Source organism: Stegodyphus dumicola, chromosome 8, assembly GCF_044657685.1.
Source record: "Stegodyphus dumicola isolate Sdum_Otavi_A_Nest chromosome 8, ASM4465768v1".
Lineage (NCBI taxonomy): Eukaryota > Metazoa > Arthropoda > Arachnida > Araneae > Eresidae > Stegodyphus > Stegodyphus dumicola.
This window is the reverse complement of record NC_140775.1, coordinates 181,887,517-181,915,409: the sequence shown is the minus strand read 5'-3', so window position 1 is coordinate 181,915,409 and position 27,893 is coordinate 181,887,517. Positions and strand designations below refer to the sequence as shown.

At 32.7% G+C, this 27,893-nt stretch overlaps 1 protein-coding gene and 1 non-coding gene across 3 annotated transcripts in view; both read right to left on the bottom strand.

Moving 5' to 3' along the window:
- Positions 1-27,893, bottom strand: part of LOC118184528 (LIM domain only protein 3-like) — a 428,883-nt gene that overhangs the window by 143,119 nt on the left and 257,871 nt on the right. The gene's annotated exons all lie outside the window — the stretch shown is intronic.
- Positions 661-733, bottom strand: TRNAR-CCU (transfer RNA arginine (anticodon CCU)). Its single transcript has one exon. It is a non-coding gene; the product is annotated as a tRNA-Arg (tRNA).

The following is a 27,893-nucleotide window of genomic DNA, read 5'->3' as shown; positions in this document are numbered from 1 at the left end:
ATGTTGTTATGTGTGTGTTTTTAAGAAGTTTTGCTGCACTAATGTCGGTTGTTTTAATATTGAATCTCCAAGAGTAATAGTAACTTCAAAACTTCCTGTAGCTTCTGGAGACATTAGGTATTTTTTGCAAGCAGGAATAATGAAAAATGAGCAACGCCTTCGTCGGGAATCGAACCATGGACCTCAGGAATAGGCGCCCAGAGCGCAGACCACGACACCACGAAGGCACGCTAAGAAGATGGTAGAAATACCTTATATACTCCCCATTTTTTAAAGGAAGAATGGGGTTTCAGGGGACCCAATCTCCAAATCTTGGGTGTGGAGAATCATCATCCACCCCCCTTTTAGTTCGGGCGCCACTGTAGAGACATAAGGTATTTTTTGGAAGCAGGAATCATGAAAAATGAGCAACGCCTTCGCCGGGAATCGAACCACGGACCTCAGGAATACGCACCCAGAGCGCAGACCACGACACCACGAAGGCACGCTAAGAAGATGGTAGAAATACCTTATATACTCCCCCTTTTTTAAAGGGCGAATGGGTTTTCAGGGGACAAAATTTTGTGTGTGGAGAATCATCATCCACCACCCTTTTAGTTCGGGCGCCACTGTAGAGACTTTAGGTATTTTTTGGAAGCAGGAATCATGAAAAATGAGCAACGCTTTCGCCGGGAATCGAACCACGGGACTCTGGAATAGGCGTCCAGCGTGCAGACCACTACACCACGAAGGCACGCTAAGAAGCGAGAGAAATACTTTTTAAACTTATACACCATTTAGGGCCTCCACTAAAGATAGCCTACACTATTAAAATCTATCTAAGAAACACATGTATTGAAAGGAAAATCAACACACAACTATGAAAAGCGAACACAGTAAAGTATAACGCATTTCTTACTATGTAATGTATACTATGTAACCCAATAATGTAATCCAGTGTTATATAAAGTACTAAGTAACTAGTACCATGTATGTAGTGTACAGTATACTAAGGCCAATAATGTGCTCTGTATTCCAGTACACTATGTCAAAGACACGTAGTATGTGAAAAGCGAACGCAGTAAAGTATAATGTATTATATATTATGCAATGTATTCAACGTAATTCCAAACATAGTGTATTAAATAATATAATGTATGATTTAATGTTTTGTATTCTGATATAATGTATGTACTTTAATATAATTGTTACCGTGAAAGACCGAAATTGGAGAATGTCGACTTTCACCGGAGAATATCAACATTCACCAAATACGTCGGTGAAAGACCGAATATTTCACTACATTCTTGTATATTCGGACCCTCACCGGTGTATGTCGACAATCACAGATATGCTCTGGTGAAAGTCGAAAAGAGAGGTCATAAAGTACCATAATAGTTTAAGTTGTTGCAATAAATAAGATTTGAATCACATAATTTAGTAAGTTTTTCATGACTGTTATTTTATTTTCTCATTTAGAACGTACTGTATAATTAAGTAAGTTTTTAACTTCTATTATTTTCCTTTCGCGTTTTGAATGTATTGTGTGTTTTAGTTTCTCATGTTCTTGAGTTCTTATTCCAAGTTTCAAGCGCGTTTATTCGCGACTGAATGACGGAGAAGAAAATATAATATTGTTATATGTTCAAAATTCACCATTAGTACATGGTGAATGTCGACATCGACCGGTGTAAGTCAGAAATAAGAGTATTTGGAAAATATTTCGGACATACACCAAGAAACTATGTGAATGTTGACATTCACCGGTGAAAGTCGACATTCTCCAAATTTCGGTGTTTCACCGTAACATAATAATCCCCAGTTATTACCATATAGCATGTATATAATGTACTGTACAATATAATTTAGGGTGTAAAGTACTACACCTTATCATAACGCATGTATTGTAAGAAAAATATAGAATGTAATGTAAATGAAACTTAAGATGCTACTATGAAACGCGAAATGTAACATAAAGTACAACCTTTCAAGAATAACTGCAGTTTTATCCAATGTAACATCACGAAACAAGATATCATTGTAATTTAAATATCCTATGTAGCAAACATCGTGTGTAACTCAGATGACCTGCATCACTAAAAATTGTGACTCTGTAGGCTTCTCTTCTGAAATCAGAAAAAAAAATGCTTTGACAGTCATTCATCCTACTGACCAGCCACAAAATCCGCTTGGTTAAACCTTAGATTGATAGCCTGACCATTGGCTCCCACTGCCACTGTTAATATCTGTTCTTATCTGTCTGTTCGTTTGCGGCATTACCTTCTCAGTTGAGTTTCGAGAGCGATATCCCCTGATTTAAAAATCCGTGCGAAGCCATTTTGACCGTTTTCATTTTCATATGTCTTTAATCAGCCGAGATATCAATCAGAAACTCTGGAAGCGTTAATTTTCGCACTCTTTTTTCCGAGTGGCAACAGTCTCGCTCGCTGGAGATAAAATTCTGCTTTATTTCGAAAAGTGTTGCCACTGCTCGCTTTCAAATCGTAAACTTTGTAAGTATTACAAAATGTGAAATGAAAATAGCATTGCCAAACGTTTAAGGGGTGTTCGAACCCCAAAATCTTCAAAAAATTGTGATTTCGGATTTTTGCATTTTCAAATTCACTACACTTTTATCTTTCTAAAAATACCATTCTTTAATCTCTATGAAAATTAGAACTGTAAAAAATCTAGTTTTAATTTGTCATCTGCTGCTTTGATCAATGAGGATTTTTACCTAAAAACGCGTTTCTCTCCAAACGTGATTTTTTTTATACTCTATGTACCTTTTCTCAGGAACTACTGCTCACAGGTACCTAAACTTTTTATGGCTTATTTATTAGGTTTCGTAATATTTACTGAAATGAGCTTTTTGTAATAAACCTAAAAAAATATTTTTTTTAAATTTTCTTGTGTGAGAAAAGTGCTAAATTTTACTATGCCTAACAAAATATTCTGTAATTTACTCTAAAATTCAAAATGCTTCAAAAGCTCATTTCAGTATAATCAGGTTGGTATACTTTAATTACAGAAAAAATTTCAAGCTTGTATCTACAGCAGATTTTGAGAAAAGGTACATCGAAAATGGCCAATTTAACATTATCGGTATAGGTGTTTCTGATACCCCTTAAGCATATTATTGGCATTATATAAGGTTATATTCTGGCGTTGAAGAAAGCATATGATTGCATGTAATAGCTGCTGTTGACAACTTTTTTGCTTCAGGTTAGGATAACTGATTGCCACGTTAAGTCTTTCATTGATATTGAGAAAAAGTTGTTATATTACATTAAATTTAAATCATGACATCACACGTGTACGTATTAACCTGATGTGTCAAAAGTTTCTGTTTCCTGGTTTGATATCAAAACATTATTTACGAATTGCTTGCTGCTTGGAAAGATTTAATTGTTTTTATTCCTATTGAAATGTTTTTACGCATTTTCGATTCAGGTATACATTACTATAAATTTCAAATGTACATAATTATATTGTACAAGGGTAGATAATTATAAATTCATATCTATAAATTTTGTTTTGGGGGCTGGCCCACTCATCTGATGGGCATATGCCGCTAGTAATAGTATTAAGAAACAAATAGAAGACTTATTTCATGCAAGAATCATAAAATCATCTCCTACCCACATGCTGCCGCTGTAACTTATAAAAAACTGGTTACTTTGGTTTACTGAGTTTATGGTAAAGAACACTATGGCTGGCTATCTGTCTAAAGGTAGAGATAAAATCATAGAGAACTTTCTAACGGAAACTGGCTCGTATACACGATACACGACGGCGAAACCACGAAAAGTGCCCATGCAACCAACACCTTCACATGGAATCGGAACCCAGGTCCGAAATACCAGTGTTCAGCGACTTTACCGTTGTAAGACCTAATAAAAAGAGAGGCTTGGCTTCTTTGTTTGGATTTTGAACTGCAATTGGTTAAAAAATATCCGCAGTGCTACTCGTATGTAATGAACTAATGTGGATTAATTTTCAAATGACGTACTGAAGTTTCATATGTTGGTAGTTTTAAAACAGGAAGGGGACCTAGCCAGATTAAAATTAGGAATTAAAAGGACTATTGCTAAATTAATGTTAGTATTCTTTCATTTTGTATATTTCACGCCCACACATACACATATATACTATATATATATATATATATTAAATATGTTAGCTTTTCTTTTGTTTACGAGTTTATGTGTTGGGTGAGTGAGTTATGTGTCGTCTCACAATTTTTTGTTTTTTTTTAACCGATTATGCTTATGATTTTTCTTATTTTGTATTGTGTGAGTGTATTTTTAAAGATACACAATCTGTGTTAATCTGTTTAATCTGTGCTTTAATTTTTTGTTTTTATCTTTTAACTGTATTTTTGTTTGTTCTCGTCGGGTGTGGTGCGTCAACCATGAGGCTGATTATTGTCGGCCAGGAGGGTTGCAGCACACTCGTAAACTAAACTAAACATATATATTTCCGGTCAGTGACGATAATTACTTAGTTTGGTTGGTTACATCTCCGCTTTTAATTATACCTTTCTAATGTTTCCATTTTAAGCATGTACAGGATTCCATTTTAAATGGGGCCCACCAGCGGCCGAGCGGTAAGACGCTGAACACTGGTAGATCGGTCCGAGGTTCGATTCGGGCTGGCTGCATGGGCGTTTTGGGGTTTTCCCCATGTGTAACGTGTATACGAGCCACTTTCCCTTAGAAAGTCCTCCACGAAGGCATCCCTCCCTTTAGGCAGATAGCCCTCGTGTGCTTTGCCATAATTGAATAATCCTAATCCTAATCCATCCATTTTAAATGGGCTAATGAGTTACTTCATTTCAATAGAATTCTAACTACTTTTGTCAAAGGAAATAATATACTAAATAATCTATTAGAAACGCATATATATATATATATTATATATATATATAATCTTAAATTCACTTAGTGCGAAATCAAGTTATTCTACTACTTGCGCAATAGCTACAAAGTAAGTTAATAATAATCTATTTACTAAAGAAATATTGATTATATTATCTCCTAAGATTAATTTTAGTAGAATTACCTAAAAAGAGTGAATCCATAGTTAGTAAGTTTCATTCCGAAAATTGTTTTAAAGTAACTTGAATGTAAATTGTTCTTCTTATTATATATATTTTAAATTTCAGTTTTTATTTTTTTGATTTTTTTGATTTTTTTTTTTTTTTTTTTTTTTGCAAAGATTGCATTATATTTCTTATATTTCGTAATTTTCTAATGTTTATTTCTTCAATTACTTTGAGTTCTATTTCATAATGCCAATTTCCAATGTTTAATTTTTTTACAAATAGTTTTGAATTAAAATGCATAAACACGAGGGTGTCGGGGGACAATTACTCAAGTCATTTATCAATTTTAGTGCATAAATTGCTTTTCACTCAAAATTGAATTAGCAAAAATGCTTAATCAGAATGAGTTTTGTGGTGCCTAGCATTGGTTCTCGATCCCTTCAATTCACGGAAATATTTGGCCTAACTTAAATTGCCAGTTTGGCATCGCCTTATTACTTGAGTAGAGGACGAAACACTTTCGTGTTTATTTCTTAATTATTGTTCATTGAACGGGAGTGGATTTGTTCCCTTTGAAAAGCTAACTATGGATTCACTCTTTTTAGATAATTCTATTAAAATCAATATTTCTTTAGTAAATAAATTATATATATATATATATAATAATTGGATAATATGGATAATATATATATATATATATAAGTATATATATTATATTATATATAATTATATATATATATATATATATATATATATATAATTATATATAATAATTTATTTCCTAAGCAATATTGATTAATTGATTATATTATCTCCTAAGTTTAATTAAAGTAGAAATATATTAAAAGAGTGAATCCATACTATATATATATATATATATATATATAATTTATTTCCTAAACAGTATTGATTAATTGATTATATTATCTCCTAAGTTTAATTAAAGTAGAATTATTTTAAAAATGTGCATCCATACTGGTAAGTTATATTTTGAAAGATGTTTTGAAGTAATTTGAAAGCAAAATGTTAATAATGTTTTAACGGGGACTGGAGTTAAATCATCACGAAGAATAATATTACAATTGTAAAAGTAAAAATTAAAACATGTAATTATTGTCATTGATCGGAAATTAGTTGACTTTTCAAGGGGAACAAACCAACTCCCGTTCAATGATCAATAATTAATAAAAATACGTAAATATGAAAGTGTTTCGTCTTTACTCGAGTTATATTATTTTCTATTTTATTTTTATATTATTTTTATATTATTTTTATGTTCTCTTTGATTTGTTTTTACAAAGTTTGCATTATTTATCTTTTTTATAATCTTCTATGTTTATTTCAAATTTACTTTGATTTCGATTTCATAATGACAATTTCCAATGTTTAATTTCTACAAATAATATAGTACTCAAATACATAAAGATGATAGTGTCGGGGACGATTACTCGAGTTTTACAGGATTTCTCTACAGTAATTGATTTTTACTTCAAATTAAATTGACTAAAATGCTTCATGAGAATAAGTTCTTTGAGTAACAACTATTCGCGGAAATATTTGGCCTGACTAGAATTGCCGGTTTGGCTTTAACTTATAACTCGAGTAAAGACGAAACACTTTCATATTTACGTATTTTTATCAATTATTGATCATTGAACGGGAGTTGGTTTGTTCCCCTTGAAAAGTCAACTAATTTCCGATCAATGACAATAATTACATGTTTTAATTTTTACTTTTACAATTGTAATATTATTCTTCGTGATGATTTAACTCCAGTCCCCGTTAAAACATTAAAACATTATTAACATTTTGCTTTCAAATTACTTCAAAACATCTTTCAAAATATAACTTACCAGTATGGATGCACACTTTTAAAATAATTCTACTTTAATTAAACTTAGGAGATAATATAATCAATTAATCAATACTGTTTAGGAAATAAATTATTATTAACTAACTTTGCAGCAATTGCGCAAGTAATAATAACTTGTATTCGCACTAAATGGATTTATGTTCATACAACATTATATATATATATATATATATAATTTATTTCCTAAATAGTATTGATTAATTGATTATATTATCTCCTAAGTTTAATTAAAGTTATATATATTATACAGACAGAGAGAGATGTGTGCACTAAAATCCCATCATCAGGGCCGCCAGTGGCCGAGCCATAAAACATTGGTAGTTCAGTCCGGGGTTCGAATCTCAGCGAACGGGCTGGCAGTATAGGGGTTTCCGTAGTTTTCCCCCTATGTGTAGCATGTATACGAGAAAGTTTCCTTTGAAAGTCCTCTACGAACACATTTCTCCTCTTAGGCAAATAGCCCTCGAGTGCTTTCCATAACTGAATAAACCAAACCCAAAATCCCATCCTTTATATTCGAAAAACATTTTCCTTTACTTAATATAAATGTAACATTACGTAATGCTTATATAACAATTAATACGAAATATAATATATTAAGATAATTTAATATATTAAGATATTAAAAATATCTTTTATCTTATTCGGTAGAATCTGAATTGCTACATGCATAGGCTTTAAGATTACGGAGGGTATATCGAGTCGGGATAGAGAGGAGACTATAGATTTTTGAATAAATATTTAAACCCAATGCGGCTATTTATTACGGATTTACATTTGTTAGTAATGAAATATTATCGAGTTGAATATATTGTAAAATTTTATACGCATATAACAGTAATAATAACCGGTTTCGTTGCCGGTTAGTTGTTCATTTGTACGTTTATCTAACATCTAAGCGTATCGATTCTTATTAGAGCAGAGAAATATTGCATTATAAATATCAAGCAAATATGTAAGCCAATTGTGTCCATTCATTACGTTTATATTTGTGACTAGCAAAATCAGATTTATTTGGATAATATACTATAAACTACGCGGCGGAATCAGAATTCTTACGAATTTATAATGGAGAGACTGATGCTTATACCTCTTAAAGCGGGGGAAATTTATAAAATATTTATTCTTGTTTAAAAAAATAGAATTAACGGCAGGCTCTATCTTTTAGTTTAAAGCCACGCTGGCGTTATTCGTACTACCAGAAGTATGAAGATGTTACAGAACAAATAAAACAGACAAAAGACTACACATATATATGTTATTTTATTTTTCGCCCAAAGGGACAATTTTCCCGGAAGGGCTATTAATTTCGTTTTGCCATTTTGCGTTGGTTCACTATAAACGGCATTTCACTTTTCAGATTGTTGCCACCAAATATTAGAGCCCTGCATTATAGTATTTAAAGAAATTAAATGTCGAAGAATCTGCATGAATGCTTGTATGTTTCTCGAACTGTGAAAAAACAATGGAACCTAGAGACATTAAATTTTGAATATCGTAGTCCTCCACTCGAATAAGGGCATCTGGAATGCCAGATTTGGAATGTGGAATTTATTTTATTATCTACTTCCTATTTTGTACAACTTTAACCTTTTAACTGTCATGCCTGAGATTATCTCGGGCACAGCACTGGTGTTCGAAAATGTCACGCCCGAGTATTACTCGGGGTAATTTTTTTTTGAGTGTATCGTATTGTTATACCCGAATATATATCGCGAGACGTTTATTTCGGCTTCATCTTTTTGTCAAACCCGACTGTATTTCGGGAAAAGTTAATGTACGCTCAGTTCAATAGATGACAGCACTTTACTGAAGATTTCAAAGGTTAGAGGTTATTTGGTTCAAGGTGCATGGGATCTTTTTGTTGTAAAATAGCGTCCAGTTCTTTGAAACGTTATATAGATGATTTAGATTCTTCAACCGAAGATGAAGGATGTGTGTTTGATGAGCAGTATTCATGATACTTCCATGGCCAGCCTCAAAAATAAAAAATTGCGATATACTCAAGCCGAAGATTGTTTCTAATTACGGTCTAACTATGGGTGGTGTATATCGCTGTGATCAGGAAATATCCTTTCATCCAACAATCCGAAAACGTCAGAAAAAGTATTATAAAAAGATATTTTTACATGTACTAGACAAGGTACTGTGGAACTCATATTTGCTCTATAAAAATGTAGTTGAGAAACGTATTACATTTTTAGAATTTCGAATCCAAGTTGTAGAAGAGCTTTTACATAAATATGATGATGCAGCTTCTGGACAAAAGAATGTTGGCAGACCACCTACAATAGATAACCCTGCCCGTCTTACTGAACGACATTTTATATCCCATTTTCCTCCTATTCCTGCGAAACGTGAGCCTACAAGACAGTGCAAAGTTCGAAAAAGGATAAAAATGGGGAAAAGATAAGGAAGGAATCACGATTCTGGTGTAGTGATTGTGGAGTTGGTTTGTGCTTGGAAAAGTGTTTCCAGTTGTACCACACAAGACTGAATTACTGGACTACTAATAAGGCGAACTTTGCAACTGCCATGTTCAGTGACAGCCGCCTCAAATAAAATATGCAGTGGCTACAAAACTTAAAAAATTTTACCCACGTACGTCAAAATATCAATTTTTAACTACTTAAGTATATTTTATTTTGTACTAAACATTTGGTTTTTGCAATAAAAAAATTTGACAATTTGTGTACCCAAATCATCAAAATAACTTGACAGTTAAAGGGTTAACGAATTTTTTATTAACAAATTCAAAAATTTCAAAGCAAGCAGTGGTATTAAACATTATCTCCAGCGCGCGATACTGTATAACGAAAATTCTAAAGATATGCTTATTTTAAAATTATTAGTCCAAAGAGACTTTGTACCTGTAGGACTACGGTTTTTGTTTTGCGATTTTGCGTTGAATCACTATAAATGTCCGTTTCACTTTTCAAACTGTTGCCCCCAAATGTAAGAGTCCTGCGTTATATTTGAAGAAATTAAATAATGAAAAGCATGCATAAATGTATGTCTATTTCTCGCACTGTGATAAAACAACGGTACATAGAGCCATCGAATTTTGAATCACGTAATCCTCCTGCGAATATGGGCATGTGGAAGACCAAATTTGAAATATGGAATTTGTTTCATGATCGATTTCATATTTTGTAAAACTTTAATGAATTTTTGAGTAACAAACTCAACGATTTAAAAGCGAGCAATGGCAACACTCTACGGCGTCGGAAGGGGAAACATTTTTATCTCCAGCGGCCGCGGAACTGTGTAACGGAAATCCTAAAGATATGCTCATTTTAAAATTATTTTGCGACAATGCTAGTGAACTGAATTTTATGGTTTAAGTCCGAAGAACATGATATTTAATAAATAAAGGTAACACACAAAAGTTTAAAAAAAGTCTGTTTGGACGTAATGTAACATCTGAAAGCTTTCAGGTTTTTTCTTTACTCATTACATTTATGCATTCAAAATGGCAATGTGTAAACTGATCGATGATGTGAGAAATAAGACACATTAATTTAAAATGCCTGCAAAAATTCCTTGGAAATGTTAAAACTATAAATGAATTGCCGAGTGGTACTTAGATAGTTACTTTATTTTATATTGAAATTAAATAATATTTTATGCCATATTGAGATTAAAGTGTTGTTTCATAAAATCAAATGCCTCTTCATTTCGTTTGACGTCTACGTTGAAATCCCCCTTTATAATTATAATACCATCTGTATCTACAATAAACTCTTCATCGATTTATAAAGTAGTCTTGGAATATTTCATCAATACACTAAACAATAACATCATCAAATTTCTTAAGGGGACTCATACACCTTAAAACCAGCAAGACCTTCGAATATGTGACTGTTGCAAGAATAGGGATAACTTATTTATTCCAACTTTTTACAGATGACTACATAATATAGCTGCTTTCTGAAATAGTAATCAGAAATTTTGTGTTGCCACAAATATTTTAATAATTTAATCCGCTTTGTGACAAAATTTTTCGTCATGTTTCCACCTTGCGCGTACAGTTTAAAACATTCTGTTGCATAATTTAATTCCATATTTAATATATAACTTTTATAACATTTGGAAACTACTGCGAACCTAAAATTCTAAAAATTTCATGTTAAATTTTTATTTTATTTTGAGTTGTGTTTATAAAATGTATTTTATTAACAAAATCTGTAATTTTTTCGTCCATAAAATTTTTTAATATTAAAATGTTCATCAGATTTTTGGTTCAGTTAGAAAATAGTGCCCATATAAAGAATTTCATCCAATTTCAAGGATGTACCATTAGCCATTTTTAAAATATCATGCGCGCAAGGTGAAAACATGGCGAAACATTTTGTCACAAAGAGGATTGAATTACAAAAATATTTGTGGCAACACAAACTTTCTGGTTACTAGTTTCAAAAGCAGCTATATTACGTAGTCAGCTGTAAAAGGTTGGAAGTAATTGCTTTTAAAATAAATAAAATATCCCAATTCTTGCAACAGTCGCATATTCGAAGATCATAAGGGGTTTAAGGTGTATGAACCCCCTTAAATCAACAGCTGCATGAATATATACGGATGCTAGAATAAATCTTGGCTGACCATTGACAGTTACATCAACCGCGTAAAAGCCGCCTGCTTCTGAATCCTGTATTCTCTTATGCTCCTGAATAGTAAATTCTATTGGTACATAATATGTTAAAGTCCACGAATTTCTAGAACTCCCAACACCACTAGCTTGGCGAAATAAAATAAAATACGGCAAAACCACACTAACACACTGACTGTCTACGCGCGACTGTCTACCAGACGACATTGCTCACTGACACGTGGTGGCGCATGCGCACGGAGCTACATCAAAATTTTTATTTTTGACGCGTTACTATGCGTATACCCTTTGACCATTTATTATTATTATTATTATTATTATTATTATTATTATTATTATTATTATTATTATTATTATTATTTGCTAATCTGCTCTTTCGTTTAACCTAATAATGTATTTAGATTGATTGTAACCTTTGTAGTTTCGAAGATATAAGCATTCGCGCACAACTCAAATAACCTCTTAATTTTTTCTTTCCCATCAGGTCATTATGGGGGGACGCAATCTTACGTTATCCCTAAGAGGCACAGTGTGTCCGGTCTAGACACACCTACAAATTTCCTTCTGTACGCACGGAAAAATTGAATGATAAAGTATTTATAGGTTACTGTATGTTACTCTGAACCTTCTTTATTTATAGTAGCTGGCAGCTCAACACAAACCAGTCCATATATTTTAGGCATGTTTAGTTTTTTAAGACCCTCATTTTTCAAAGAAATCTTCCAGATTTTTTTAGGGTATAAAAGGAATTGTTTGAAAAGAAATTTCTATGTTATTTTTTTTGGCTGTATGCTAATCTCCTTATTCTATACTAGTTTTAAATTTTTACTTTGAAATCTTGCCTAAAATTTCTTGCCATACGGCGAACCCTAGGTGTTCCCAGACCGGGCTCACCAATAATCTAGGTCAACTGATATTCCGTATTCTTTGTTTCTCCGCATCTCATCGATCAGTTCATTGACAACAATGCTCATTTCAGCACTCTTTTCGAAGCTTTATTCAATCAGTGTGCCAACTTTTGGGCACATCCACAGAATTAAAACTATAAGTGCTATCTTCACAAAATTTTACTTGTGTTCTCCTCTGGGCCTAATTACACTGCCTACCTTTTTTTTTTTTTTTTTTTTTTTTTTTTTTTTTTTTTTTTTTTTTAATCAAAACTCCAACTTTAAAAGGTAGCGTGCCGGAAAGGGTTAAAAATGCATTTACTGTTCACGTGTTAAGTGATACTGAACACTTTTACCAAATGTCATTACAATGTTGAAAGTCTAAATATGTAAAATATTGTTAAGGTTTAGCTATTTTTAGTAGAATTTTTAATTAAAATTGTTTTATATTCCCGCGCAATGCAGCACGAGACTTATTAGCTACGCCGGTAAAATTAAAATACAGGAGCGCGCGCATTTTACATTTTTAATAAATAGATATCTCGTAATTGTACTCTTAGAAAAATCGAGAAAATAAGAAAATTTTCTCGTGCATTTAAAAAGCTTATAAAAGCTGGAGGAAAACATCTCAATTCAGTTGTTTACTGTAGCGAATTCGCGGCTAAAACGTTTTAGTAGTTTAAAATGTAACTACTGCCAGATATTGCGATATTGTACAAATATCTCTGAAGGAATTTCAGCATTTTGTTTTATTTCTTGTTATAAGAATAAATTTAATTTACTTTTCATCGGACTTGTGCATTCAGTTTATTACGAACCCGTACACACGCAATAGTATAGATTTTTGTAAAAGGAAAGCAAAACCAGTCGTTTCTTAAAATCAATTCATAATGAATAAGACGTTTAAGTTAGCACAATAATTTAACACATTTACATTTTGAGTTAACAGAGTAATTTCCTGTACATCACTACAGACAGCGTATATCACCATTTGTAATGAAAATGCGGAGCAATATGCTAATAAGCAACTAAAAAATGCAAAATAAAAATTAACACATCGAAGCCTAATATTTAAATTGACCGTAATTTCATTGGAATTCAGTTTACTTTTATCAAAGTGCTGTTCTTGCTATTGATAACAACTTGACAATTATAGCCTACTAACACTTGGATTGGAGATTATGGTATTTCAATCAGAAATTGAAATATTGTTCAGAAGCAAAACGCTGGAATTCGAAGCAGAATTTTCCAGAATTTTGGCAGATGTAATTGACAAGGTTGTAGAATCATTACATTATTTTGAAGCAATAGAAATAAAAAAAAAAAAATGAGTAATGCTCTCGCCAGGACTCGGAACTGGACCTCTCGAATACGCGCCAAGTGTGCTCCCGTTACACCACGAAGGCATGGTGGAAGGAGGGAAAAAATACCTTATGTACTCCCCCTTTTAAATAGCGTCTGGATGTTATGGGACCTAATCACCAAATCTGGTGGTGACGATTTATTGTCCACCACCTTTTAGTTTGGACACCAATGTAGAGGTATTAGCTTTTCTTGAAGCAGTAGACATGAAAAATGAGCAATCCCCTCGGCGGGACTCGAACCTGGACCACTCGAACACGCGCCGAGTGTGCTACCGTTACACCAAGAATGAATGCTGGAAGGAGGGTGAAAATACCTTATCAGATAATCATAATCATGAAAATTTCAGAAGTTTCATTTCATAATGAATATAAATTTAACAGAAAATTCATATGAACAGTTATGATCCCAGAAGTACATTGGACCAAACAGTAAGACGAAATGCTTTTAGTCTTTTCTGTTGAACATATCGGTCGTCTTTCTTATCCTGACTTTAAAAAATACGTGGATTAGTTCCAAATATAAAACTAATTTCGGAAGGAGCTTTATAAGTGCTCCTTAAAAGGAAATCAGATATTTTATCTCTTAAGTCTAAACATTTTGCTTTATTGATACTTTTTATGAATACGTGGTAATCATGTTCTTCGAAAAATTTCGAAAATAAAGCGCTGATTTTAATGATAGGAACAAAACGAACTATCCTTAATTGATGTAAAACAGAATGGAATGAAGATCTTGAAAAGTCGATGATGGTGTAACGAAGCCACGAGATATCGTACTAGCTTTTAAAATAATGAAAATGGTTGCAGAAAGATAATTTCAAAAAGCAACAGTACCTTTAATTTTTTTCCCCTTAGTCCTTGAAATAGAACACAAGTGAATTATTCGATAAACAAAGTTGTAGAAAGCAATAATTTGGTTCGATTAAATCAATGAATAAAGCGAGAATGTAGTAAGGAAAAGACCGCAAACAATCTACGAAAAAAACTCTGTGATATATATTGCTATTTTTCTAGACCAATCACCGGTATTATGTATGCAATGCGGTTCTACCGCTTCAAATAGAATATGCATTAATTCAGAAGTCAAACAACAAATTCTTAACTTTAGAATATGCATTGTTGAAAGCAATGTGTTGCCGCTGTCTCAAATATGATATGCATTGTTGAAAGCAATGTGTTGCCACTGTCTCAAATGGAATGTGCATTGTTGAAAGCAATGTGTTGCCACTGTCTCAAATGGAATATGCATTGTTGAAAGCAATGTGTTTCTACTGCCTCAAACAGAATATGCATTGTTGAAAGCAATGTGTTACCACTGTCTCAAATAGAATATGCATTGTTGAAAGCAATGTTTTGCCACTGACTCAAATACAATATTCATTGTTGAAAGCAATATGTTGCCACTGCCTCAAATAGAATATGTATAATGCATGCAATGTGTTTCTACTGCCTCAAATAGAATATGTATTGTTGAAAGCAATGTGTTGCCACTGTCTCAAATAGAATATGCATTGTTGAAAGCAATGTGTTGCCACTGTCTCAAATAGAATATGCATTGTTGAAAGGAATATGTTGCCACTGCCTCAAATAGAATATGTATAATGTATGCAATGTGTTTCTACGGCCTCAAATAGAATATGCATTAATTCAGAAGTCAAACAACAAATTCTTAATTTTAGAATATGCATTGTTGAAAGCAATGTGTTGCCACTGTCTCATAATATGCATTGGTTAAAGCAATGTGTTGCCACTATCTCAAATAGAATATGCATTGTTGAAAACAATAGGTTGCCTCTGCCTCAAATAGAATATGTATAATGTTTGCAATGTGTTTCTATTGCCTCAAATAGAATATGCATTGTTGAAAGCAATGTGTTGCCACTATTTCAAATAGAATATGCATTGTTGAAAGCAATGTGTTGCCACTGCCTCAAATAGAATATGCATTGTTGAAAGCAATATGTTACCACTGCCTCAAATAGAATATGTATAATGTATGCAATGTGTTTCTACTGCCTCAAATATAATATGCACTGTTGAAATTAGTGTGTTGCCACTGCCATAAATAAGATATGTATTGTCTGCAGGCGCCAGAGTGTACCCATTCATTAAAGTATAAGGTATTTGAATTTAATCTTTTTGCTACTGAGTACAAAACTAAGTCACAGAAAAGAAATAAAAGCAATTTTTAAAAAAAGTATTTTTTCTACATTTTCTACATTTAAATAAAAATGCATTTAAATCGTGCTTTGTCTAACTAGCAATGCCAAATATGTTTTATGAAATGACACTAGCTAGATTCATTAAAAACATTTTTTCACTTTTTTATGATAACTCTTTTAAAAGGCCGGCCACTCGAGCAACTACTTTTCAAAGAAATATTACATCGCATAAAAAAATATATGGCAACACCTAACACTCTAGTGGGAATTCGGAAGATATTCTTGGTTTTAAATATTTTGTGATTTTGTTGCTGAAATTCCATGTAATTTAAGTGCGAAGAAAACGACACTTAATGCTAAAAGACCAAAAAACTTTGATAGCAAGTCCAAGCGCAGATTGGTAATCCGCACTGATGAGCGACAGTAAAAAATTCCAACCCAAACAAATTCCCTGGTGCGATCCTTTCAGATTATTATTATTATTATTATTTATTTCAAATGAAATATTTCTCATAACTAACTTCTTGTAAGCAAATATAGTTAATTTTAAAATGGAAATCCATAGAAATTAATTTACCTTAGAAAGAGTACGTTCTAAGTAAAATTAATAAAATGGCGTATCTTAGATGTCATATCAGTTTGAAATTTCTAATAGAAAAGCACTTTGAAAATTAATCTTAGGTCTAAATATTTAAATTGAATGCTTCTCTTACTGCTACAAGTTCTATTCTAGCTAAATTGGAGAACTCATTACTCTAAAAATACTTTTAAAAGGAACAGGTAAACCCATAGAGGATTGGGTAGTATTAGTATAGGTTGCTGTCGGAAAGTATAAAACGAAAAAGCGTGGAAGCATTTTCCGAAATCGGCGATTAATTTTAATTACCAATACATTAATCACCCGTTAGCATCCGTATCAAAACGCACCCTTCCACCATATGTGCACCGCGAGAAACTATAATCCTTCCTCATTTCTCTCCTAAGTAATCAATCGGCTTGTGTATTCCCTAGCCAGACAACTTTTGGCGAGTAGCAAGAAGAAGAAGAAGGTATGCGTCAATTTAAAATGGCATAAAAGTTCCTCCCCCTCCCCTTTATCCCCAACTCCACCCCTTCTGTCACGCAGTAATTCATTCCCAATTTTCTGCCTTTAGGATTTTAATTACCCAGTTTTAAACAAGATCCACGACTAATTCCCTAATTAATTAGTTAATTCCCAGCCCCTCGAATTCGGCTGTGTTCCTCCCTCCACTTAGCTTTCTTCCTCCTCCCTTCCCCGCAAAGAACGAGAAATTTTGGGTTCCTTCTTGCCTCTTGAGTGTCTTAATCATAACACGGTTGCTTTGACACGGTATGTCCTCAGAACAAATGGTGGATTGTCGTAGGGTTGAAAAGCAGGGTTGTTAATGGGAATCCTGTGTCGAAGTTTAGCAATGCCTTGCTTGTGGGCTTTCAAAGATATTTTTCAACTATGCAGCCTTTGTTTCTCAAAGCATTTCGCAATCAACTCGAGTTACTATCTTTTTCTATTCAGAGTTTTACTCGTAACTGTTACATACATTTATGAAAATTATCTTCAGTAACTTTTAAGGTGAAAAATATACTGAAAATACTAACGATAAAATGCGATAAAACTAATAAGCTTCAGTTCTTGTTGGATAAAGAAAATAAAACACTGCTTTTAAGTAACCAACATCAGTTATTAAAACAACTATTATTGAAAAAAAGGGCTTTAAAAATAATTATTAAAAATTGATTGATAATGTAAATGTTCTCTAGAATATTACCTGATTTCAATAAAAAATTTTTCATTCGTGAAACCGTTTTTTTTTTTTTTTTTTTTTTTTTTTTTTTTTTCCTTGTACGAAGTAAAAAGGTATTGTAATCGCAAAATGTTTCAGGCAGCATATTTCAACGAAAATACCCATTTTGACCGCTATGGCACGCAATTTAACGATGTTTTTGCTTGACATCTGTACGTAAGGACAGAGTAAAAGACTCTTTCATTCCAAAAAAATTATAAAACTGCTTTAAAGTGAATTCTGAAGAGAATTTTTCGTGCCGTCTATACGAACGTATGTACGTACGTACCTACGTATCTCGCATAACTCAAAAACGAGTAACCTCAGAACGTTGAAATTTTGTATATAGTACTGCTATAACATGTAGATGCGCACCTCGTATTTTGGTTGCAATCGGCCGCACCAAAAGTATATAAACATAATATATATATACTCTGTTACTCGGCTCAGCGATCTAAGTTTCTTTATTCTTATACGTTTGTAAATTGTGCAATTTTTGCTTTAAAAATGATTCATTTATGTTATTCATGTCTTCCGGTTAAGGTTTTTATGCCTTTAAGAAATTTGCAAGCAATATTTGTAGAATTATCAACAATTTAAAAGTTTTTTAAGTGCGGTTAAGTCTAATCTTTAACTAACATGGCGGACATGTTTGTTTACAACTGAAACAGCAAAATAGTAGATTTGTTGCCAATCTAGAGAAACTAAACTTTGCAGCAACAAAGATAACATTTTCATTTATTATTGCGAATTAAATCATGCTTAATCCTTTCTGGAATTTTTTCGAGGAAATAAGTGTTTAAGATTTACTTCGTAAATTTTAATATAGATATTTTGAGTTTTTATGCATTTTTGCCTTGTCGCGAAGTGAGAACTGAATTAATTAAATGAGAAATACTAAATCGTCTGTGAAAAACTGTTTCTTTTTTATTTTGTTTGCTAATTTCTTTTATACATCGTTCTAGATTTATTATAGTATTTCAATAGAACATGTGGCAACGATTAGATAATTCTTCAAATGATATAAATTTTGTGCATTCTGAGTTATAATATGAACAAAATATAACGCTGTTAAGTGAACCTAGAGCCAGAGTGTCGCTATGGCAAACATACATACTGAATTCTGAATTTTAAAGAGTGCATTCATTCTCTTATGGTTTATGCACTGTCGGCGAAGTAGATTTAATTCAATCCTATAAGTTAAAATGAAATGCAAGAAAAAATTTTAATATTCCGTACAAGTTAATATTCCGTACAAGGAAGTATGTGGTGTACACATCAGATTTCTTTATTCTGCTTTTCGCCATAATTTCGATTTTCTAATAATGCTTTGGATTATTTTCGCCTTAGGAATATGCGCCGAGTGTGCTTCCAGTTATTGTTTAGAAAATTTTCAAGAGATATTATGCAGATTGTGAATGCGAATTAGAAGGATACTGGTATGGAGAGGTAAGAAAACGAAATATTATATTGAAAACAGATATGACTGAAGTGAACTTATAAATTTACGATGAATTTTAATAATGTAAAGAAAATCTGAATAATAATGATTGAAAGTAAAACTTATAAAGATTTAAAACTTAGGAAAGAACACAGAAACGGAAACGATACATCTACATACTGATTTTACTGAATCTGTTTTACATGTTGTGATTTTATTTCTTTTACAACCCGTTTTTTTTTTTTTTTTTTTTCTTTTGAGTTTCATATGTTTGTTTTGTGTGATTGTATGATCAGAATTTAACACTAGATGTTTATTACGTTTGTTTTATTCCGTTATTTAATCATTTATTTTGTTATGTTTATTTATTTAATGTTCGTTTGTTGTTGGATAGGCCTATCCACTCATACCATATGCTAGACTTCGCCTGCTAGGTTATAAGGTATTTCTCCCACTTTCCTAGCCAGCCTTCGTGGTGTAGTGGTTCTGCACGCTGGGACAGTATTCCAGAGGTCTGTGGTTCGATTCCCGGCGAAGGCGATTGCTATTTTTCCGTCTTTCCTGCTTCCAAAAATATACCTAATGTCTCTACAGTGGCGCCCGAACTAAAAGGGTGTTGGATGAGGATTCTCCACACCCAGGATTTGGCGATTGGGTCCCTTAGAAACCCCAGTCGTCCTTTAAAAAGAGGAGTATATAAGGTATTTCTCCCACTTTCCCAGAGAGCCTTCGTGGTGTAGTGGTTCTGCACGCTGGGACAGTATTCCAGAGGTCTGTGGTTCGATTCCTGGCGAAGGCGGTTGCTATTTTTCCGTCTTTCCTGCTTCCAAAAATATACCTAATGTCTCTACAGTGGCGCCCGAACTAAAAGGGTGTTGGATGAGGATTCTCCACACCCAAGATTTGGCGATTGGGTCCCTTAGAAACCCAGTCGTCCTTTAAAAAGAGGAGTATGTAAGGTGTTTCTCCCACTTTCCCAGAGAGCCTTTGTGGTGTAGTGGTTCTGCACGCTGGGCCGGTATTCCAGAGGTCTGTGGTTCGATTCCCGGCGAAGGCGGTTGCTTTTTTTTCCATCTTCCCTGCTTCCAAAAATATACCTAATGTCTCTACAAGGTGAGCTGGAGGCCAGTGCTTAGAACTAACAAACTAACCTTCTAAGTTGTAGAAAACTAATTTAGCAATATGCATTTCAAATGAGATTACATATATTTTATTCATTTAGACAGTAAATATTATGACTCAAAGTAAACTATCAAATCTTCCTATGTTTTACAGCGTATTAGTGTTGTTAAATGTTCATCTAAAGTGGCTTTCTCCCGCTAGAGGGCGCCAGAGGTTCCATTAGTGAGAGAAATTAAATTTTTTTTTTTTTTTTTTATTTTTTTTTTATTTTTTTTTTAATTATTATTATTTTCTTTTTTGTAGTTCGGTTTCGAATCCGTGTGATGAACGGATAAATTGCTTCGTACAGCCATAAGAGAAAAAGAGAGGCTGTACAAGAAAATGTATTTAAATATTAATTTTACTTTTGAATGTCTTATGTAAATAAAATGTGATGTCAAGAAATAGAATTGTGGTTCTGCTGTAAAGAAGATTGCCAGCTGAAACATCACGTCAGATTCAACAATGCATCAGTACAGGTAAATGAATTTAGTTCTTGTTTTTTAATCAGTTATATAAATAGAACCTGCATACGTCAGTGGATTCTGACAACTTCGATCAACAGTAGTTGATTAATAACGTAATAGGTGTGCCTTCGGAATTTTAGTAAACTCCATCAGTTTATTTTTTATCATGAAGCTATCTTAACTTTTTCATTAAGAGGAGAGTAACAAATTATAATCAATACTGGCATTAAGTTATTTATAAAATAAATCTGAAGTTAAACTTTGAGCAGCTATCAAAATGATGCATCGAAATTGCATTTTGGTACGATATCCCCGAGACAATTAGCAAGCCGTGAATGCTTCCCGAGAGGAGACACGCATAAATATGTCATTAAAATATGGAATTGAAATTCAGTTAGAATAGTCTGGGTTAATGCGATTCCGAGCTGCTTAAAGATGATATTTGTGTAACAATTACACTGAAGCGTGATTTGAGAGATTTAAATCTAGTAAGCATGTTATCTTGAGTATCGAAGTGGAGTTCAAATTAACCGCAATAACGTGAATTGAGTTTGCCTCAAGATTTGCTACGAGATGGACGTCACAGGGCAACTGAGATTTACAGAAATGGGAATACATAAATATGTAAATAAGCATCTGGTAATATCACTTAAGTCTAATAGTGAAAGTCGAATCCATTTTAATTTAAAGCAAAGTGTACAATTAATTGCTAGGAATATGGTAGGAAATTACCAAAAGCATAATTAGATATAAATATAAAATTTTAAGACATCTTAGGCTTTATTGAAATTCATGAAATGAGGTTCCATACAGTTCGGCTTCAAGCAAATGGCTAATTGTCCGATCATGGTTGGATCGTTGTCCTGATCGGGATGGTTGTTATCGGTGCCAGCTGTCAGTTGGATCCCGATCCACATTCCATAACGGACAGGGATGTCACAGCATATGAATACTAAAAATACTGTCGAACAGAAAGTTTTTAGAGAGGTCGTTAGTAAGAGAAGGATCGAAAATTCTCCATCAAAATTTAATCTGAGCTAAGCCTTTGCCAAGGGCAGGTGTCCTTTCCTCTTAATTATGATTAATCTGTGGATCTGATCTAAATAGCTATCTCATGGTCATGAAGATAAGTAGTAACAACAATGGTTTGGTGAACTAGACACATTAAACAAATGTATTTCTTTAGTAGAACCTCTCCGGAGTCGGATACCTCACATTTATTTGAAATATACGTTTAACCGATCTAAAATATACGTACAATTTCTCCTGTCCAAGTCTCTAGATCCTAGAGCTACAGATCAAAAAACGTGTAAAGGCATCGAATTCGTATGCAATAAACATGAATCTGATGTAAATCATCCATATAAAAAAGCCCACCAGTGATCAAAGAAACACGATAGGTGAATAGATTTACGTCAGTCATGTTCAAGTTCCAGACAGCGGACTGACTGCTTAAGATTTTCTGTGGCTATTACTATGCAAGACGTAATGTAAGCTAGTTTTCTGTAGAAAACCTTCTATGAAGATATCCTTAGGCAAGGGGCTCTTCTGTACTCAGTCCGTACATTACTAGGCGGAATCGGTTTAGCACGCTCGTTTTCATTGAGCTGCCATAGTACATCTCCTAATGAGGATAGTACTTGATGGTAATAAGGGTTGTTCAAATGAAAAGATACAAAACGTCGTAATAAATAAACCGGTTGAAATTTGAATTTGCTGCTTTAGGATAATGTAGTGAGACACCCAAGGACGCGAATGTAGTGTCCGGCGTGTTCGTGCGCATACGTGAGCGCCCGCACATTGCGCAAAAGAGAAGAAGGCTGCTGTGTGCTCCATACAACTGATGAGGCAGTCAGTGCGTGTGGGGACATCACAACATTGACATTGAAAAATTCGACGATTGAGGAGCAGGAGGTGTTTTTTAATTTCTGGCTGTGGAAGGATTTAAACAGGCCAATATTCATTGACGTACTGATGGTCGTATCCAGGGAAGACTGTATATCCGACAAGTCAGTGACAAAGTGGAGTGCCAGATTTCGTGAAGGCCTGGAGTGTTTAAGTGATGACCCGAGACCAGGCCATGCAAACACTGTAATCATGGCCGAACTCATCGACAAGGTGAACAACCTGGTGAGAAGTGACATCTCAAAGGGAAGCCCTTCAACTCGGATGACGAACTGAAGGACACAGTGGAGGACTGCTCCCTGTCACCGCTACAGGAATTCTAAGAAGAGGGAATTCTTTGACTCGTGACACAGTGGGATAGCTGTGTTCAGTCTCTGATTATTTGTGAATAAAGAATTCGATATATCCACAATGTCGTTTCGTATCTTTTAATTTGAACAGCCCTTATATAAAGCTGTTCTTCTTGGTGCATCCATTATATTTGTGACCTTGTAACTGCACCTAAGACATAAAAGGCTATGCTGCATTTTGCTTGTTAGAAATGGAAGATTGTGCCTATACGGAGGACGAAGAAGCCAAAAGATTTCATGGTTCTGAAGCTGTAAGTAATTTTTTTGGCTTCACCAGTGGTAGAGAAGACAAGGCTCTGTGCTCGAGCCTGCATGGTCATTGTCGTGGTTTTTTTCTGATGTGTAACTGTAATATGGGAAACTTAAAAGAAATCTAATTAGATATTTCTACCCTCAGATACATAGCTCTTCTGTGCTTTGCCATAAATGATTAATAAAGAAATAAAAACAATCTTAGACTGAACATTACTCACTGCTGGGTCTACATAAACCAGACTATGTTATAAGGTATTTTCTCCTTCCTTTCTGCATGCGTTGGTGGTGTAAGGTTGCACACTCGACGCATATTCAAGAGGTCCAGGTTCAATTTCCGGCAAGAGCGTTGCTCATTTTTCATGTTTCCTGCTTCATAATAACCTAATATCTCTACAGTGCTTATAAAATAAATCATAAAACTTACCTAATAGAAAACAAAATCGAAAAGGTTACAGTACAATGTAACATCGCAAACAAAAAAGGGGAATCACTATACATAATGTAGTATATTCCAATGCACATAATCAAATAAGAATCTGTTAGTGATTTAGTATAAGCTAAATTTACCATATCAAAGGTTTTTGTGGACTATTACGCCATTTCTTGTTAATAACATCATCCTTTTCCTAAATTTCATATGATAAGCAAGTAATTAGTTAAATTGAGAAAATTAAAAAAAAAATTAATTTGTATTTCTGTTGTTGATGTTTTAAGAAATACATCATAGTAATGCATGTTTAAATAGAATACAAACATATATAATTTTCCTTGAAATGCTTTTAAATAAAATACAAATATATGTGATTGTTCTTTGTGAGTAAAGTTCTGTCATAATTACAGCCATTTAGCTGAAAGAAAGTATTACAAATACTTCATAATTTCTGTAACATTAAAAGCTTAAACAGCACAATTTTCCTAACTTTTCCCACATGTATAAATGGAAAAAAAAATTCTTTCTTATACTAAACAACATCTAATCTCTAATCTTTCACATACATAAACAAATGAAAAATAACTAATTTTTTTTTTTTTTTTTTTTTTTTTTTTTGATACTAAACAACATTTACTTAAAAGCGGAACATAAACAAGAGTAAAATATTTTTCATGTTAGAGGGATACCAAAAGGAATATATTAAGATCTGCCTAAAAAAGTTAATCTTTGATCTAGAAATCAAAGCAGTGAAGAATAATTCAGCTTTTTCTATCATCAATAAAGTAAAAAAGGTATTTCTCTTTAAAACGAAACATTTCAATTGATTAAATGGAAAGTAAAAAAAAACTGAAGGTTTAATCAAGAAATTAATACTCAATTTTTATGAAAAATTCCATTTCTTTCATTCAAAAAAGGGAATTATGTAGAATGATGTCATTTTTCCCATGCAAAAACAGGTTCAAACAGTATACGTAATTCGTTTATTATTTAGTTTTACGACTACCAATTAGCTGAACATGTAATCAGAGTTCTAGAATATAAATGAATAATTAGTTATTTTGGCTCATGAAATATAAAATCGGTGAAATTTAGCTGCGAACTGATGTTTAACATTTTTACAGTTTTTAAGTTAAATACGCTGTACTCTATTTTGCAAAGAGTATTTAATTACTAGCGGATAATATTTATAAGTTTTATGTACTGAAAAAATGAAAATAAAATTAACTATTAATTTAATGTACTGTACACAACGTTGTTAGCTGCGACTAAAGCAAAATTTATAAGTTCAATGTACCCCTGAAAAGCAAATGTATAAAATCATTTCAGTATGAATGTAATCAGTTCATTCTTCCAAGCAAGAATTAATTCCTAATTTTTTTTTTTTTTTCCAAACCAGGAACAAAATTTTGGACACTTCACGTTAATACGTGTACGCAAGACGTCATGATTTTAATTTAATGTAATATAACAACATTTTCTCAATATCAATAAAAGAATAATTGCGACAACATATGTTAATTACCTGAAACAAAAAATCTGATGTGTACACCACATGACTTCCTTGCATTGGAATATTAAATTATACGCATTTTTTCTTGAATTTCATTTAAACTTATTGGATTTTTTAAACTTATTGGATTGAATTAAATCTACTTCGTCGACAGCGCATAAACCACAATATAATAAATGCATTCTTTAAAATTCACTCTAGTATTTGTTTACCATAGCGACACTCTGGCGCTAGATTCACTTAAGAGTATTAATAATTATATAACAGTTAACTTATATAATAATTATATAACGGAAACTAAGTTAACTGTTATATAATCCAATAATTATATAACAGTTAACTTATATATTTCGTTCATATTATAACTCATAATGTACAAAATTTATATCATTTAAAGAATAGAATTATCTAATCATTGCCACATGTTCTATTCAAATACTATAATAAAGCTAGAATGATGTATAAAAGAAATTAAGCAAACAAAACAAAAAAGAAAAAGTTTTTCATAGACGATTGAGTATTTCTCATTCAATTAATTCAGTTCTCACTTCGCGAAAAGGCAAAAATACATAAAAACTCAAAATATCTATATTAAAAATTACGAAGTAAATCTCAAACACTTATTTCCTCGAAAAAATTCCAGAAAGAATTAAACATGATTTAATTGGCAATAATAAATGAATGAGTTATCTTTGTTGTTGCGAAGCTAAGTTTCTCTAGATTGGCAACAAATCCACTAGTCTCCTGTTTCAAATGTAAACATCAATGCCCGCCATTAAAAACAGGCTTAGCGACAATTAAACAACTTTAAAATTGCTGATAATTCTAAAAATATTGCACAAATATTTACTAAAGGCATAAAATCCTTAACCGGAAGATAAAAACAACATAATTCAATCATTTTTAAAGCAAAAAATGTACAATTTACAAACATATAAGAGTAAAGACACTCAGTTTACTGAGCCGTGTAACAGAGGGGATATATATATAAATATATTTATATATGTTTGGTGCGGCCGATTGCAACCAAAATACGAGGTGCACATCTACATGTTATTGCAGTGCTATATACAAAATTTCAACGTTCTGAGGCTACTCGTTTTTGAGTTATGAGAGATACGTACGTACGCACATACGTTCGTACAGACGTCACGAAAAATTATCTTCAGAATTAATTTTAAACAGTTTTATAATTTTTTTGGAGGAAAAGAGTATTTTATTCTGTCCTTACGTACAAATATCACGCAAAAATATCGTTAAATTGCATTCGATAGCGGTCAAAATGGATATTCTCGTTGAAATATGCTGCCTGAAACTTTTCACGATTACAATACTTCCTTTTTACTTTGTACAAGGAAGTAAAAAGGTGCAAAAAGTAGGTATTTATTTGAAATGCTGACATTAACAAAACATTTTCGACATACAGTTATGCCACATACAGTCGCCTGCTTTCTTGAATGCCAGAATATGACGTTATATAATAATAATATGTTTAATGTTTGGCAATGATATTTTTATTTCATATTTGTAAAACTTACAAATTTTTGATTAATAAGCTCTACGATTTGAAAGCGAGCAGTGGCAACACTTTCTGAGATAAAGGAGATTTGTTTCTGCAGCGTGCCAGACTGTTTACGCTCAGAAAAATGAGGGCAAAAATTAGCATTTTAAAGGGTTTTTAATTAATATCTCGGCTAATTAAAGTTGTACAAAGATGAGAATGTATGTTAGGATGTAAATGTTGCCATAGAAGATTTTACAATTCGTAATACTGTTACGGATTTGGTATTTAAATAGCTAGCGTTAGTAGAATTATAAATAAAATTGTTTTATTTCCCATGCAGTGCAGTGCGAGACGAATATTAAAAGAAAGCTAAGCCGGAAAATTAATAACACAAGACCAAGTGCATTTAACATTTAATAAATAAATATGTCTTTTTAATTTCGAGAAATTGCTAGAACAGTCTTGTGCATGATTTAAAAAGCTTATAAAAAGGAGAAAATCATTTCAATTCAGTTAGTTGTTTTAAGAGTTTGTTTAAAAAACTGCTCTTGTTGGCTGTAGCGAATTTGCGGATTAGCTTTCTCTACCTGTTTTGAATCAAGTTCTGTTGAACGTTTGAGTAGTTAAAAGATAACTACTGTGAGACATTGTAATACTGTACGACTATCTGAGAAAATTTAAGCATTTTGTTTTATTTGTTGTGATAATAATAAATTTTGTTCATTTTTTATCGGACTTGTGCATTCAATTCATAACGAACCCGTACGCACGCAACAATACTATTTTTGAATCGTATTCTCGGTTACAAAGAGCAACAGAAATGTGTCAAATGCGGACTATTAATAAACTCTTCGAACTACACTGAGTTTAAATATTGTTATTTCATTAGTTACTTTTAGAGAAACTTTCGTTGTTTCTCTCAAGGATAATAGGTAGCACTGATATTATGATCCTATTCTAATAAAGGAATGATAAAAATATATACTCTTAAGGGGGCTCATACACCTTAAACCCCTTATGATCTTCTAATATGGGACTGTTGCAAGAATTCATTTATTTTAAAAGCAATTACTTCCAGCTTTTTACAGCTGACTACATAATATAGCTGCTTTCGAAAATAGTAACCAGAAAGTTTGTGTTGCCA